At 40.7% G+C, this 16,284-nt stretch overlaps 1 protein-coding gene across 6 annotated transcripts in view; it reads right to left on the bottom strand.

The window, feature by feature from the left end:
* The window catches only part of rbfox3a (RNA binding fox-1 homolog 3a), a 499,685-nt gene that overhangs the window by 264,418 nt on the left and 218,983 nt on the right, over window positions 1-16,284 (bottom strand). The window lies entirely within an intron of this gene.

Below are 16,284 nucleotides of genomic sequence, written 5' to 3'. Positions count from 1 at the left end.
GAAATGGAAAGAGAGAAGGCAATGAAGAGGCAGGGGGGTGAAAGGGGGATGACAAAAGTGTGTAATGTGATAATGTAATGAGTCCCACTGAGAGTATGTGCAACAAAGCATGGGCTGCATTTTTTCTGTTGAAGGTGTGTGTGCATGTGTTTGTGTGTACATAACTGTTGGTCTCTTTTGAATCGGACTTCATTTCTCACTATAAATATCTGAATTCCTCGGTGTGCGATGGACAAGCGGTAAGCTGCCATCTCGGCGACGGTGAACTCTATTTCACGGGTTAGTGCTACAGCAACAATGACAGCATCTAGCCTCTTGGCTTCATGAAGCACAGCGCCGCTTGCTCTCCCTTTCACTAATACTGTTTGTCCATTTTCTGTTCCGTCTCAGCAGCGCTATCTCCACTCCTGTTCTCGAGAAAAAAACAACCCAGGCTAGATTTCAAGGGAATTAGGACTGAAGCACCACTGGTCAATATGAAGGCAGGCTGCATGGACACCGAACAAACATGCATGTCAGGTTACAAGAAGCAAAAAAGGAAGCCTTCGAAGTGACGTGTTTATCATGAACAAACTGAGCTCTGTGTGCCAGCTTTACTGTGAAGGACGTGTTCCCCGTTTTCCCCTTTTTGTTGTGATTCTGTCAACAATAGAGATGATAGAGGGATGATCTTTTCTCCACACCACTCAGCCAGAGGTACAGCTAGGCCTAACCTACATTTATACCAAACACAAGTTAAAATAGTGTTATTCTGGGAATGATACTTGTTAGGATAACAGCAATGAATAATTTGAGTAAAACACATTCACATATATTAGTCATAATTAAAAACATTGACATACATTTGACTAATTTAATAAAGCCAGTAACCAGTAACGGTAATGCATTTAATTACATGTAATTGGAGGGTTGTCAATCTAACTAATGCAGCAAGTGTTCATGCTAAGAACACATTTTCAACCACAGTGTGAATGTTGTGCAAGTGGAAAATGTATTTGTGCCATGCCATGTAGCTATTGTTTGTTATTGTTTAATAGACATCTCACTAAAACATTTGTTTCTTTAAGCAATTAATAAAGGACTGTGCCATCAACCATCAACCAACAAAACCTGGTGTTAAGTCACCACTGTGTTGTGTGGTATAACATGGAGATAGTTAGATGTGCCTTTGGCCAGTACAGAATGCACTTACTATGTGCTTGTACCAGGGATATTGAGAGATGCTTGTATTACTCTGTTAAATGTTGGTACATTTGTTTATATGAAGTCTAATGTGGCTGTTGCCGGCCCACCTGGCTTTTAAAGGAAATTAGAAGCGGCACAACAATTGGTTTGACTCATTTTCCACCCGGAGCACAGCTTTTATTAAAACAATAAACTCAACCCAGTTGCACTCAGATTATGTTGCATGTGGCGATAGGGTCCATAATGTTAATAACCCCCAATACACTCCAGTCTCTGATGAACGCAATTCTGGGGATTTTTTTTTTTTTTTAAATGATATCAGCCTTGATACAGATTGTGATTCACTCGTTAAACTGACCTCTTCTTTCCTGCTGTCATTCCACCAATGTCTTCGAGAAAAGTATTGAGCTTTGGAAGAAGATATTCAGTCCATAGAGGCAGACACACAAACACCGTCATTTCCCTGCACTCTACTTCCAGGAGTGCTAAAACTGCTGAGCTAAGAATAATCTAAGCTAGCATTTTCAGCTTGTGTCAGTGGCGGAGGGAAACAATGCAAGACTAATAGGCAGGTGGTAGAATAAGCAAGTGTGTGCACGTGCTTGTGTGTCTGTGTGTCTGCGTGTGTGTGTGTGTGTGTGCATATGCGCGTGTGTGTGCGCGTATGAATGCAGGCATCTTTGTGTTCTTGTTTATTTCCAGCGGTTGTTACCTTATTGCAAACTAAGGCTAATGCATTCAGTATACCTTGGATTAATGGGAGGTGGAGCTTCTGCTAACTCAGGCTAACGCGCTAGCATATGGTTTGGGCCATAAAGGGAGCTGACTGTTCAGTGGATGTAAAGTACATAGAGACAAATCCCCAAAAGGAAAGCCCCCTGACAGCTCCCCTGATGTCCAAGTCCTACAGCCACTGTATCACTTTAACATCCGGATTAATCTTCCTCATCATGATGGGTCCCTATGTCCAGTCAAGACACACAGAGCCAGGAGGAAGGGAAGCTGTAGCCTGAGACTGGGTGTTCTCTATAGTAATAAGTCAGTTCACATGAATATTTATAGTCATGACAAAATGGTTTATTAACAAAGATTGCTCAATGAGAAAGATGTTACTCATATTCAAAGTACTGCTAATGTTAATTTATGTTTTTATTTGCAAATGTTGCTTAAAACAAGATTTTTAATTCATGTTACTGCTTTATTTGTGTCATGATGAAGCCCCAAATGAGTCTGCTGTTGTTGTCTAAATCCACAGAGATGAGCTGTGTTCAGCCAATTTAAGCATATCATAAGTAAGTCTTCAATGTTCCTCCATCACTGAAAATGGTAAATGGCTTTTCTAAACTTTCGACGACTCTAAGCACTTTTACACCACAGGTCCGACCTACGCATTCACACTGATGGTAGAGGGTGCGAAATACAGTGACCATCAGAAGTAACTAATAGCATTCATACGCGGCTGACGAAGCTGCAGGAACAATTTGAGGTTACACAAACAAGGGCTTTGTGTCTGTTTTGTTCCTGTGCTGACAAGTGTCGAACACCAAATCATAAAGAAGTGGTCGGACTCTCCAGATTTTAAAGTGCATTAAGTCTGGATTCTTTCTAACGCTAAGACTCTTGGGGCTTGTGTCCAGCTGATGTTTTTGAGTGGGAAAGAAGAGCCAGGCTGTGTGCTTGGGGACGCTAGGATGAAGAGCTTGTGAGCTCAGAATAAAAGCACTGCATGTGTCTTGTCTACATGACAACAGTCTCTTTACAATGGCCGCTGTATGACCGACATGGCTCCGCTGCTTTTCACAGCGTTTTATATTTTAGATCACCTTCTTGTCCCTTCACTATAAACATCTGGATATGCTTAATGTTAAGGAAGGACCTGCAATTAATGTCTGATCGGACATGGAGAATGTGGGTACACAATGTTAATCCTAGATGCATCATGCTGTCTAAGCTAAAACTAGCATTAGCTGACAGCTAAACTTTTGCTAACCCAATCTACATGTAGTGTCCCTCCTGGACTAATGCATCTGTTCAACTGTTCGGCTCATGTTGTCAGACATGCACACAATTGCTGCTCTCTACAAACCACCAAGTATAAATTCATGCTGCAAACTATATATCTGGTTTTAGCTTAAACACATGGATTTTTAATAACCTGACACCTTTAATTCTAAAAATGTTATTAAGTTAGCTTGTTTATGTTCTTAAACTGTATGATGACTGTTCAACTACACTGACTGGCTCTTCTGTGCTGCTCATCTAATCCTGACTCTTAAACTGTAATATCTTAAATTGAATAGTGGAAAAGCTGCCTTGAGATATCTCTCTCTCTCTCTCTCTCTCTCTCTCTCTCTCTCTCTCTCTCTCTCTCTCTCTCTCTCTCTCTCTCTGTTGTGGTGTGTTGGTGGAGTGTGATGAGGACGCCGCCTAGTGGTTCATGACAGTTTTCTCTTGGTTTGGCCTGCAGGCCACAATCGATTGAAAACATAGTACCCAGGTAATGAACACTTCAGACCAGGACCAGCAGCAGCTACACACGATGAATCAACTTTTAAAAAAGCCAACTCAAGCTAAGGTTGTTCTTTGGGTGCGTAAGTAGCCTTACATTACTGTTCTTTACCTTCTTGTCAGATGTTTGATTTGAAAAGGATCTTTTATTAGACAGTGCATTTCACACTACAGCTTGTGTGTACATTAATAATACATATATGTGGAGCTTTATTATAACAGATGGAGCCTTGACAATTTAAAACATCCCCACAAACATAAACAAGAATATTCCTCATGTGTGAATCAAGTTGGTGTGTGCATAGGATGCATGAATGAATGGATGTGTTGTCTTTGTGTGCAGGGGAGCAATAAAACAATGCGAGACCACAGAAGTGGTTTGTTGTGTGTACGCGCGCGCGCGCGTGTGTGTGTGTGTGTGTGTGTGTGTCTGTGTGTGTGTGTGTGTGTGTGTGTGTGTGTGTGTGTGTGTGTGTGTGTGTATGTGTGTGTGGTGGAGGGGCTGTTACAATGTGTGTGATGGACACAAAGCAATGGAGAACAAATAACCCATTAGGTGGTCATGCTTGACTCTCAGGGGCAGCACTGTGTGTGTGTGTGTGTATGTATGTGTGTGTGTGTGTGTGTGTGTGTGTGTGTGTGTGTGTGTGTGTGTGTGTGTGTGTGTGTGTGTGTGTGTGTGTGTGTGTGTGTGTGTGTGTGTGTGCATGTGTGTGCATGTGTGCGTGTGCGAGCCAGAGACAGAGAGAGGGCTCTGCCTGTGTGTGACATGATTGGTACGCATAAAAAGCCTCTTTCTGCTAACGCTTGCAGAAAAGACACCGAATGGCGACACACACACACACACACACACACACACACACACACACTTTCACACCACTCTTCCTCTCACTCGTCCCTCTGTCGACGCTTTATTGATTCTTAATGACACCAGAGTCCCTGTCATGGATCTGCTGTGACCACTCTGCTGGCCTTGTTTCATTATGTGGAAAGAGAAAGGGAACATAGAAAAAAGAAACGTGTGTGTGGGCCACTGTGTCGGAGTGTGTGTCTGTGTGTGTGTGTGTGTGGTTACCTCAGGACACACTGAAACCCCTATATGAGCTGCTTAATTGTCAAAACTCAGCATCCGAACTAATAACAGTAAAAATTAAAAGTAATTTAGGATGACATTTCCGCCTCAAACTATGAACCACTCTGCGGCATTTTGTGGGTGAAAAATCTGTTTACCGCTCAGTGATGACTGACTTCATCTCTCGTCTCCAAACAGAGAGCCCTCGCTGCTAAATTGTTCACACATCAGCAGACTTTTAGCTAAATGATGAATGCAATTTTGGTTTATCATAATTACTTTCTCCACTCTGGCCAAATGAGCAACAGGGTAGGTTTGTCGGCTCAACCCGGCACACAGACTCATTTACGGAGAGCGTTTTGAATGCTGCCATACAATAAATCCACTGCTCAGACGTGCTGCTGTAAATACTGCGGCGAGAGATGGATGTATGTGGGAAGCATTTGGCTTTTATTCTAAAAGGGTTTTGGTTCGGTCAGCAGTCAAGTTTTCGTCAAATGTTGCATAAAAGTGCTCTGAAAGGCAACAAGAGATGTTTATTGTGTTTGGAAATAAATGAAGCATGGGGTGTGACATAATCAACAGCTTCCTATCCTCAGCTTATCCGGTTCATACATACACATGAAAATCATGACTTACTAAGTGCACACCTGACAAGTTAAATTAATAATGCAGATTTACAATATACACCAAAAAAAGTAATAATCTGTCCTAGAGGTGGGGAAGAAAATTGATTAATGTGAACATCAAGATTTTTATCTTTTTCGATTTTTTTTTTCTCCAAATATCTATTCCTTTTTATGGCTTATCAGTTTCTCCCTGCTAAGTGCTAAGGCTAGCTCTTGAACTCAGTAGAACGCTACATTGAGCAGCAAGAAAATCAGCCAGCCTCACAGACGGAATCGATCCTGAAGTAGCCGATGCAATAATACAAATCTAGACTTTCAATCATTTAAATGAGAAGAAAAAGCCTGTTTTAAACATGGTCAATAAATAGCAAGAAGAACGGGCATAAACAGATGTACTCCCCAATTAACACAATAAATATCTTGCTGCTAACTGTCGACACTCATGCACTTTAATATTGGTATCATTTAAGTTCACTTCAAATGTCTTGTTGATTCATCATTATAGTAAATAGTTTCTGCTGCTAACTTGTCTATTCTCACTATTGCACTTTATTATGTGATATGTATCACTGATTCTTGCTATGTATATCAATACTGCTCACGACTGTCATCATTGTTCTTCCTGCACATGTTTATGAAAGTATGCTTACGTTCAGGTAAACATCACTTACAAACGTCACAGCTAATTTCTCTCATTTTTGACCACTTGGAATGTTGAAGTTCGATCCTGGTGTATATATTATTCTTATTCTTGCTTTTATACTCCATGTATATTTTTAGTGCTTTTATCATACTCCATGCAGACTGTGAACGGCTGTTCAATCAAACAGCCGTTCAGTCAGTAGTTTAACACTGACTATGTTGTCACATGTGATCAAGGAGACGTTTACAACTTAATCCTGACTTTGCAAATTTAAAAAAAAAAAGTCCATGTGCATTTTATTACAACATCAAATGTGTGCGGTACATCTGGAAGACGAATACAGGAAGCATCGTAAGATGACATCTGAGGTACACTCACCAAAACATTAATATCAAGCCATAAAATGTGCATCGTTTTGTATCTGCAGAGGACTGTAACGTTTACATCGCCAGCACCCAACAAATGAGAAATGATGCTCTAAAACTGCTTTTAATCACATGACAAGTCATGTCCAGATGTTGTATTTCTCATACTTCCTTCTTTGATCACTCTAATCTCAGAGCCTGCTGACTTTTGTATCATCAATATAACATCTTTATGATCAGTAGGAATACCACATTGGAAAGTTGTTATGGTTATATAATGAGTGCATATCTGCTGAACTGGCTGACATCTGTCTGTGCGTGGATGGTAAGGACTGAACCTGTGTTCCTCCAGGCGTAGGGATCCCATGACGAAGACCTGGAACTGACAACACTACGGTGAAACAAACCCAGAAAATGAGCGAGCTTGATGTGACCTCTCATGAAGTATTTTGTTCTCAGCGCGCATGGACATCAGGACATCCACTGATGATCCTTACGAGGAAGACGGCCCAGGTGCTCACTCAGACACCTGTCACCTTTAAAGCAACAATATGCCGGAGTGTAAAACCGTGTAAAACACACATACAGTAACACACTGTTCTCCTACCCTCTGTCAGAGTGACGTAGTGGTAAAAACAGACGAGCAGGGTATTCTATGGTAACGAGATAGACACCATCCTCCCTGGTGAAAGTTATTGAACTGTTCATTTGACTTTGAAACAACATTTTAAAAGCTGAAAAGTTCCATATTATAGCTTTAACTCCAACTCTTTACTGGGCGCTCTGTGTGCAGATAACCCAGAATACTGCTGCTTACCTGCTGTTCAACCTTCCCATGTCCATCATGTCTGATCTGAACACGCAGTACTGTGTGTACATCATCCAAAATGGACTTTGGATCAATTCTACCTCTTGCTTATACATGGCTTTGAGCCAATGAGTGTTAGCTGGCTTAGAGGAAATCCTCCATCAAATACATTTATTGAAAGTTGTGTTGATTCCAAAAACAGAAAAACTTTAACTTGTTGTTTGGGCCAAAAGATGTTCACGCCACAGATTTAGAAAAAGGTGGGTGGTAAAATAAAGAAGGGAGCAGCCATTCTATTTCAAATAGCACCCAGGGATGATGTTGCATCTATTTTCAAGCTCTAAAATTATATATATTTATTTAATTTTTTTCCCCCAGTGACAGTTCCGCTGGTATTTGCACAATATGTTTGACTACAAAGTAAAACAAACACCTGAGGAGTGATGAGGTTCATGAGGTGATTTCCCTGATTTGTGACATGGGGAAGCATCTCTATCACTCCATCAACAAGAACTTTTAGACAGGTGATTTCTCCACATACCATTGGAAAGCGTGAGTCAACACAACTACAACATCACATTCTACAAAGCCAGATAGAAAAAGACCTATTTAAATGTGTTGGCCTGTTTTCTGCATCCATCAGCAGTAAAGCAGACAGTCAAATAAGATCAGAAAGTGCAGTGAGAAGGCTGTTTGTCTCTGTTTTTAAGACTAACTCTGTTAGTCTAGGATGCAATTCAATCTGCACTGGCAATACTGAGGCGGCAACAAAAAGCTGCATTTATCGTCTTCTGGAGAGAAGTGGCAGAGGCTAAATAAAACATTTGTACTACTTGAAAACACTTATAAAAATAGATGGGTACATATGCAGACTGCCTAAAGGCTGCGAGTGTAACCAGTGTTTTATGATTTCTAAAATGTAGTTCTCCGTTGAATGTCATGTCAGCTTTAGTATGCTTTCCTGCATTAAAGTCTGCAGCCTGAGAAGTCCCCGGGGCAGCGTGAGGCTGGAAAATCCGTTTTTTTTTTTTCACCCCCACAACCGAGCTGATTGTTTCGTTTACTGAGGGAAAAATACGGAACGATATTCACATGAGTGGATGAAAGAGAAAAAACTGTGAAGTCATGGAGGCATTACAGACAGAAAGCGTGTAAATCAATAGTGAATGCAAGTTTTAAATAAGAGACATTAACATACAGATGAGTCAGAATACAGACACACACATCTCATAGTCTCCTGGAAACAAAGAAGGATCATTTGGTCACCCATGAGACCCTTCTCTCTGGGCTAGAAGAGTCTTAGCTGGGTTGTATTAAAACTTTTTTATTTGGTCCAGGTCTTCACTTGCTTATGTTACTCCAGAAGGTCGTTTCATAACGTGCTGGAGTCCTACTCTGGGCTCTTTCTTAAAAATAATAACATCATAAAAAGTATTGATAAAGGCAGTGCAGCTCCTGCTACCGCAGTGTGAGATCCTCGAGCTCTTTTGAATGCTTTACTGTGGACTGTTCATTGAAATGTTCTGCAGCTGTAAAACAGTTCCCTTTTTTTCTCTTAGTACTGTGACCTGTGGACTACAGATTCAATGTCGCTTTTGTGCTTTAAAAGTCACACAGTCAGGATTTCTAAATACTCCTGTATACCTTAAGACGGCAATATCACCCAAGCTCAGTTTTCATCCATGTGAACTGTCCTCATTTATTAAATAAATAAATAGAATAGAAAAATAAGTCTTTACTCAACAGGACGGGGAGAATCGTGTATGTATGTGTATGGACTTGGAAAACAGGATTCTTGTTTTACGTTTACAGATGTAGAAACAGAGAAAGAGTGCTGCTTTGTTTTCTATCATTTTTTATGGGCTAACAAAACTGTGTATTTAAAGGTGCAAACATGACCACAAGCCATGTTAATGTGGAGGTGCACTCCATGGAAATATGACCTCACTAGTTAATACTGACTCCGAAGACACACACACACACACACACACACACACACACACACACACACACACACACACACACACACACACACACACACACACACACACACACACACACACACACACACACACACACACACACACACACACACACACACACACACACACACACACACACAGGCTGGATAGTATTGCTTGGCCATTGTAAATAAAACATAAAGTCCTTGTTTCCCAGGAGAAGCCTACATTAGTGTTTCTGCACAGGGCAGCAAAGTTTGCAGCTCCTGTAGAGATATCTCTGTCTGTGGCTCGCTCTCTTATTCTCTCTCTCTTTCTTTCTCTCAGTTCACTTCGAATAAATTCCAAGTGATTTGCTGGCATGAAAAGAACAATATTGGGCAAAAAAAAAATTTCAACATTTTAACACATCATCTTTTTAGTGTGGTGTGTCTGTCCAGAGACTGCTGATGGGATTTTCAACAATATGCAGTGATATCAGTGAATCAATAGGGCAATAATAATTCCAGCAGTTGAAGAAACATTTGTAACAGTGGTTACAAACGTTACTAAAAAAAAAAAAATACTAGAGATACGTGCAATATCTGTAGATAGAATGTATGTGCATGTGACATTTCTGATTATAGCAGGTAATACTCACCTTTACGCCCATTTATTTTCTGATGTGCTATTCGACTTTTTCGCAGAGGGATGACGTTGAAATCCTGCAACTAAGCAAACTTTTTTTTTCTTTGTGCATGCATTCACCCTGCTTCATTCCCTTTTTCGATGGGCTCTGGCTGTGCTAATATTTTCTGAAAACTTTTAATAGAGCATATGCAAAAAAAAGGTTTTAACAGACAGATTGAGGAGACGGAGTGACAACACGTTATCTTTTATACCAAGACTGAGCTCAGCAAAGAAAGGCCAAAGACACGTCTACAAAGTATCCTCACCAACAAAATGACTTCATCTCATCTGGACTGAGAAAAACTGTGAGATGGACAGACAGGTCCTCTTGTATCTATTTAAAAACCTATCAAAGACACAGTCAGACAGTAAATATGACTATAGGTGCTGATGTTGTAGATGCTGAATTAATTATTGTTTCTTCCATTTGCTATCTGTGGAAGACCATTGTGAAGAATTCTGCTGAGCATGTTATTCTGAATTGATTCTCAGATGTGAGAAATCTATATTGATGCATGGTAAATTAAAACAATAAAAGAAGGTGAAACAGCCGTGAGAGCAAACTGCTGCAGCTGTACGATGTTCAGTTCACTCGTGTTCCGAGGCAAAACGAAACTCAAAACCTCTTTGTGATCAAAACGTTGAATATTTTGTTAACACTCTACTTAGCACTGAATCCAACCAAAGTTAAGATTTGTGAAGTGGAGCGTAAGATCAGCCAAGAAGTTGATCAAACCACACACACCACATCGCTCAACAAAACCTGATCTAATCAGGTGATCAATGAAACTTGTCTCATCTGTAATATGCACAAAAAAGAGCACAGAGTTGTGAATAAGATGTATTTTCACTGGTGCAGACAGTTTGTGCAATATTACTGGAATCAGTCCGCAGTAGCATATGCCAGGCCTGATCTAGTGTTTCAGATGGCAAGGTTTTATAACAAAAGAGCCCTTTAAACATTTTCAATCAACACTGGTTTTTGATAGAAAGGTGTAACACACCACTTTGCCTGTAAATAGCTCCATGAAATAAAGCCGTTATCCCTCCAACAATCTTCCTGTTCCTCAAAGTCCGTCTCACACACCAACTCTGATCACTTCAGGTGCTGATGTGCTCGGCATCCTGCCTTTCATCACACGTCCCACGTAGCAGGAGATGCACCCTCCTTATTGGGGGGTCAGAATACACCCGCTGGTGTTTGAAGCTACATTTTGTGTCCTATTGCCGGTGGTTGGAAATTCCTTTTCACTCTACCTTTGGGTCAGGGTGACACCTGGAAAGAGTTGACGTTGAAGCCGGCCTTAAAGGCAGCATATTGTCTTTTTTTTTTTTTCTCTGGTCTTAGATGCTCTTTAGTGTGTTTCTAGTCTGTGCATGTTTAGTTCAAATCTATGTGCACAAATTCAAAGTCCACAGAAATGCATCTTCTCCATGTCGTCATGTTAGCTGTAGCAGTAGCTGCATGTAACATACGGTATTGGCTTACTTTTTGAAGTTGCCGCTTGGTTTGGGATCTTTTTTTGTTTGTTTGTTTTTTAACCACCACTAATTAGTTATCATTATCGTTAATATCTTACCATGAAGCCTTTCTTCAGTCATATAAAATAGATCACACTGATGATGGAACATAAATGTCAGGCACAATGGCTGAAGCACAGTTGACTGTGATTCCACTATTCGGCCTCTGTAACGCCCATGAAGCTCATTAGCTTTTGTGTCCACATCAGGGCTGGACGTGGACCTGTTTTCACTTTTTCTCTTATCCACACAGAAGCTCGAAATGTTTGTTTGGAAACCCGAAAGATTTGCAGAAAATAAGTGACTCTCTCACAGTCTGGAGTGGACTGGATAAACCTCTAAAGCAGAAGGACTATCAATACATTCTTTATTGTGGCTTCCAACAAAGCCCTTTTGAGTGCTTTATGTCGGCACTCGGCGAGCCTGCCATGAGTAGCTGTAATCATTCATAAAGAGTTATGGCTGGTGGCTGCAACGCTGCAGAGGAATGGGGGGGAAAGAGTGGAGTGGAAGAGAAACAGAGGAGGTGGAGGGGAATGGAAGCAGGAGAAAACTCAGCGAGGATGGAGCGATATGATGAGACCAGCACAAAGGAAAACACAAACTAAAAGGCACACCACAGCGCTCTCTTATGGGATGTAATATTTATCTGTGTGCTGTCTGGATTATTGGATAAAGCGATGTCTCAGCAGGAAGTGCCACTTGAATGTCCATGTCGGGCACTGAAGCCAGAAGAAATTGGCTTTTAGATGGCGCATGAATTGTGCTTTAGCTGCCTCACCTACTACATTCCCACTGACAGCAGAGTCACTGACACTTCATGTGACCAAGACAGGTTAGAGTTTTAAAGTTCCCAACCCTAATCTCCTTTAAACCTGCTCAAATGTAAAGCCACTGCATGTTTTCTCATCTTTTTATTATGTTTTAACAAATCATTTTTAATGGGACTTTTTTCCCAGAGTTACTTTTAATACTGTTCCTTGTTTTCCGATCTTCAACATCAACAGGCTCTGCTTTGAGGTCGCAGCACACCTGACAGCTGGAGTCAAGGGACCGTGAAGTTCTCGTGTTAATTTCAGAATCAGAAAAGACAGTGCGAGATAATATGATACACAGGTTGTAAAAGCAGCATAAAAACAACAAAAGGTCATTGTTCCCAAACAAAGGAGTTAATGAAGAGTGGACTGGCTTAGATTTGTCTTTGTTTGGGGGTTTTTTTGTGCTTCTACCATCATGAGTAAGTAAGTATGATGATGTTGATGTAGTTGAATCCAATGTTTCCTCAAACAGAGTTTCATTCTTTAAAATTAACCAGATTTGATGTTATTTCGCTCTGCGACTTCCTGTCCCGCTTGATCTTGATGTGCTCTGCTCCGGTATCCGGCAGACATAGAAGCCTTCTGTTTCTGCGGCAGAGGGCTCCAGACTGCCGACGAAGGTACCAGATCTGCTCAGGTGGTCACATCTGGACCTGCTCGGGTCTCTCTTGTCAACACTAACGTTGGGTTTGTGGTCTTTGTTTTGCCTCCACAACACGACACACATCCACCATTGCCACCATCCCTGATGTACAGGTTGCATATTCTTTTATTGGGATATTTTGCCTTACTTTTCAAAAAACTATAACGTTGTGGTCTCCCTGTTTCTCAGCTCACTGAGCCTGGGTTGTGACAATGACTTTTTGATTAACATCATGGGATCCGATTCTCAACCTTTTGTTCTGTCATATTACATCTGTTTCAAGGCAAAGTTTGATAATACTGTTTAATGTAAAATGCTAAAGTTAAAGGGTTAAAACAATATCTGCCAGTCAACATGTTTCATTGGGTTTTTTTGGGTTTTTTTGGTTTGTTTGTTTGTTATTGTCCAGGGGAAAATACTGGAACTAAGTTTTACAGAAATATTGTTTTATTACTGTCAAATATAGATTTAGTTTATTCTAAATCTATATTTGTGCCATATTCTCTGCCAACATGAAATTAGATTTTTGTATTGAAAGTCTACATAATTTTTGAGGTTTACATGATTTAAACTTTGAGTAGATTCCCCTTTAGACCTGTGCAAGGTGTGCAAATTGAATACAGTGAGTGTATTTGAATTTAACTGTGATAAGCAACTTTGACTCAATTTCATTCTGTACGCATAGATTAAAATAACTCTACTCATATCTTCAAACAGCCTGCAAGTTAAAGTCCGACATCTCGAAGGACGTGATCACGTGTGTGGGAGCAGTGTGAACGAAAGAAAGGACCAGAGGAGGTGATGATGATAAAGGGGGGCGAAGAGAAAGAAAGGATAAAGGGATGTGTAAAGGATGAAAAGGTTGAGGGAAGAAATGGAAAAGATGGAAAGAGAGCAGGGGGGCTCAGAGAGAGAGAGAGAGAGAGAGAGAGAGAGAGAGAGAGAGAGAGAGAGAGAGAGAGAGAGAGAGAGAGAGAGAGAGGCAGGGCTTCTTAAACTAATGAGATATTGATTTGGGAGAGACACACCTCCTCAGGGCTTCCGGCTGACACTCAGAGAAATGGGCAGCCATTCATTACCAAGAGAGAGAAAGAAAGGGAGAGAGACAGAGATAGCACTCATGCATGGAGAAGGGAGGGAGAGAGAGAGAGAGAGAGAGAGAGAGAGAGGGCAGTCATGGATGGAGATAAGAATCTGCAGACGAGTGAAGCAGTTAAAAAAAGAGAATGGATTAAAATTAAATTTAAAAAAAAAAACCTAAGTGATACAGAAAAAAAGGTAGGAGCTGGAGAAAACAAAAAGTAGAAGTTTTGAGGAAGTTTAGGGTGTAGTTTAAAGAAGGAGATTTTTTCGGGTTCAGCTGCATCAGACTGGAGAGGGCTGGATCAAAAGAAATGGTCAGGAGTGAGGAAGAGACTGTTGTGGAGATCAATACCAACGCTGGATCAGAGAGACCAAACTGGGAGTCATGCTGGGCTCACTGTAACATCAAGTACTGCGCTGTGTTTTGTCTTTTCTATGTCTTCCTTTAGATTGAGAAACAGCTTAACCTTGACCTTAAAGTATTATGCTGCACAATTTTAGGCACTGGTGTATAAATATGTATAAATCTGTGGACAAAATTAAGGGACCAACATGTCGGATTTATACTAAACTAAATACCATTAAATCAAAATGTGACTTACATGACATATGACATTAAGAAAACTTGCTTTGTTGAAGTGCTGGCTTCTCTGACAACAAAACCTAAGACAGTAAACTTCTAAGTTTAGACTCTGGTGTATAATGGTTGGTTTTTGTTTTGACCAGAGACGGTAGGCGGTTTTAAGGCGACTCTACACGGCCATCTTGGAAGCCCCGTGGTTAGCCAGGAAAACGGCAAACCAACAAGTGTTTCAGCGATGGAAGTCAAGTGAACTGCTTCTGATAGGATTAAATCAAGACAATCTAAAAACTACCTCCACAACTGATGCCAAGCTGGCTAAACACTGAAGCTTCAGTGTCTCCAACTGTGTGAGCACTGCAGTGCTCATTTTAAACACCAGGGGACACAGTTACATATTGCTCCTTTAAGAGTCAAAAGCACACTTGTGTTTTCTCTGGTTTTGGTCTTTATAGATTGTATAGATTTTAGTTTTGGTTTTCCTGCATACATTTCTCCTAATTTGCCACAAATACCTGTCATGTACGTATTTGCTTTCTCTTTTTGTTTAAAGGTTTATGTTCAGAGGTTTGAATTGCATTTCTCTCGACTGTGCTGCCCGCTAACATTAGCTTTCCTACTTTGGAACAAAGTGAACTGAAAACAAAGTCACACAGTGAATGGTTGTAGCTGGAGGGTCTGTGATTCAAATCTCACACTGACTCAGAAAGCAGGGTAAAGGGGAAGTCAATGAGCAATCCTTCCATCATAATTCCATCACTATGCAACTTTCCTTTGCCTAAAGAAGATACTGCATCCTCAGCTGTAAAGGAGGAGCTGCTCAGCTGGTCCACTGAGAGGCTCCAATCAGAATACAGACGGTGTACAAGAGTTGAGGTGTTCTTAACTGAAGGGAAAACCTGCAGCAGGTTGCACTTGAGTTTCTCCATTGAGAAATTTGCCTCATATGTAAAACTAAACTGAACTGAAATATTTAGATTACAGTTCATGCTCTTCATCTCTTATTGGTGCTGTGGGTCACATGCAGAGAGTGATGTTAATACATGTCTCTTAGGATGTTATACTGACATATAGGAAGCACTAGTGGCAGCTGCGGCTCAGTAGGTAGAGTTGGTCGTCTCTCAACTGGAAGGCTGTGGGTTCGATCCTCAGCTACTGCAGCTGCCAATGTGTCCTTGGGCAAGACACTTAAACCCAAATTGCTCCAGCTGCTTCATCTGGGATGCATATGAATGTGAATGAATGGTAATAGTTACATCTGATGGTCACATCATCAGTGTGTGAATGGATAAGGCAAGACAAGTTTCTTTATAGAGCACATTTCAACAACAAGGCAATTCAAAGTGCCTCAGAAAATTTTGAAATTATTCAAACTTAAAATATGTTCAGATGAAAATACTTTAAATAGAATGAATTAAAGTAAGGATATAACAATACTGTGCAGAGTGAAGGATTAACATCTTTACTAAAACAGTTTAGTTTAAGGCCGCTGTAAACAGGTGAGTATTTAACCGGGATTTAAAAGAGCTGAGAGTTTCGGCAGACCTGCAGTTTTCTGGGAGCTTGTTCCAGATATACAGAGCATAGAAACTGAAGGCTGCTTCTCCATGTTTGGTTCGAGGTAGGTGTGACTGTGGTGCAGTCAGAAGACTAGAAAAGAACTGTACAAGCTCAAGTCCATTTACCATTTACTGATGTAAAGTTAGGAAGGTCAGCCTCCCTTTTCAGATGAAAAAAATGGGCATTAAAAGTGCACTTACACACACTGTACTGTAAGTTTTAGAGTTGCTTAATGGTTT

This window comes from Symphodus melops (assembly GCF_947650265.1).
Source record: "Symphodus melops genome assembly, chromosome: 21".
Lineage (NCBI taxonomy): Eukaryota > Metazoa > Chordata > Actinopteri > Labriformes > Labridae > Symphodus > Symphodus melops.
Note: the sequence above shows the minus strand (reverse complement) of the source record. Positions and strands in the feature narration are given on the sequence as shown.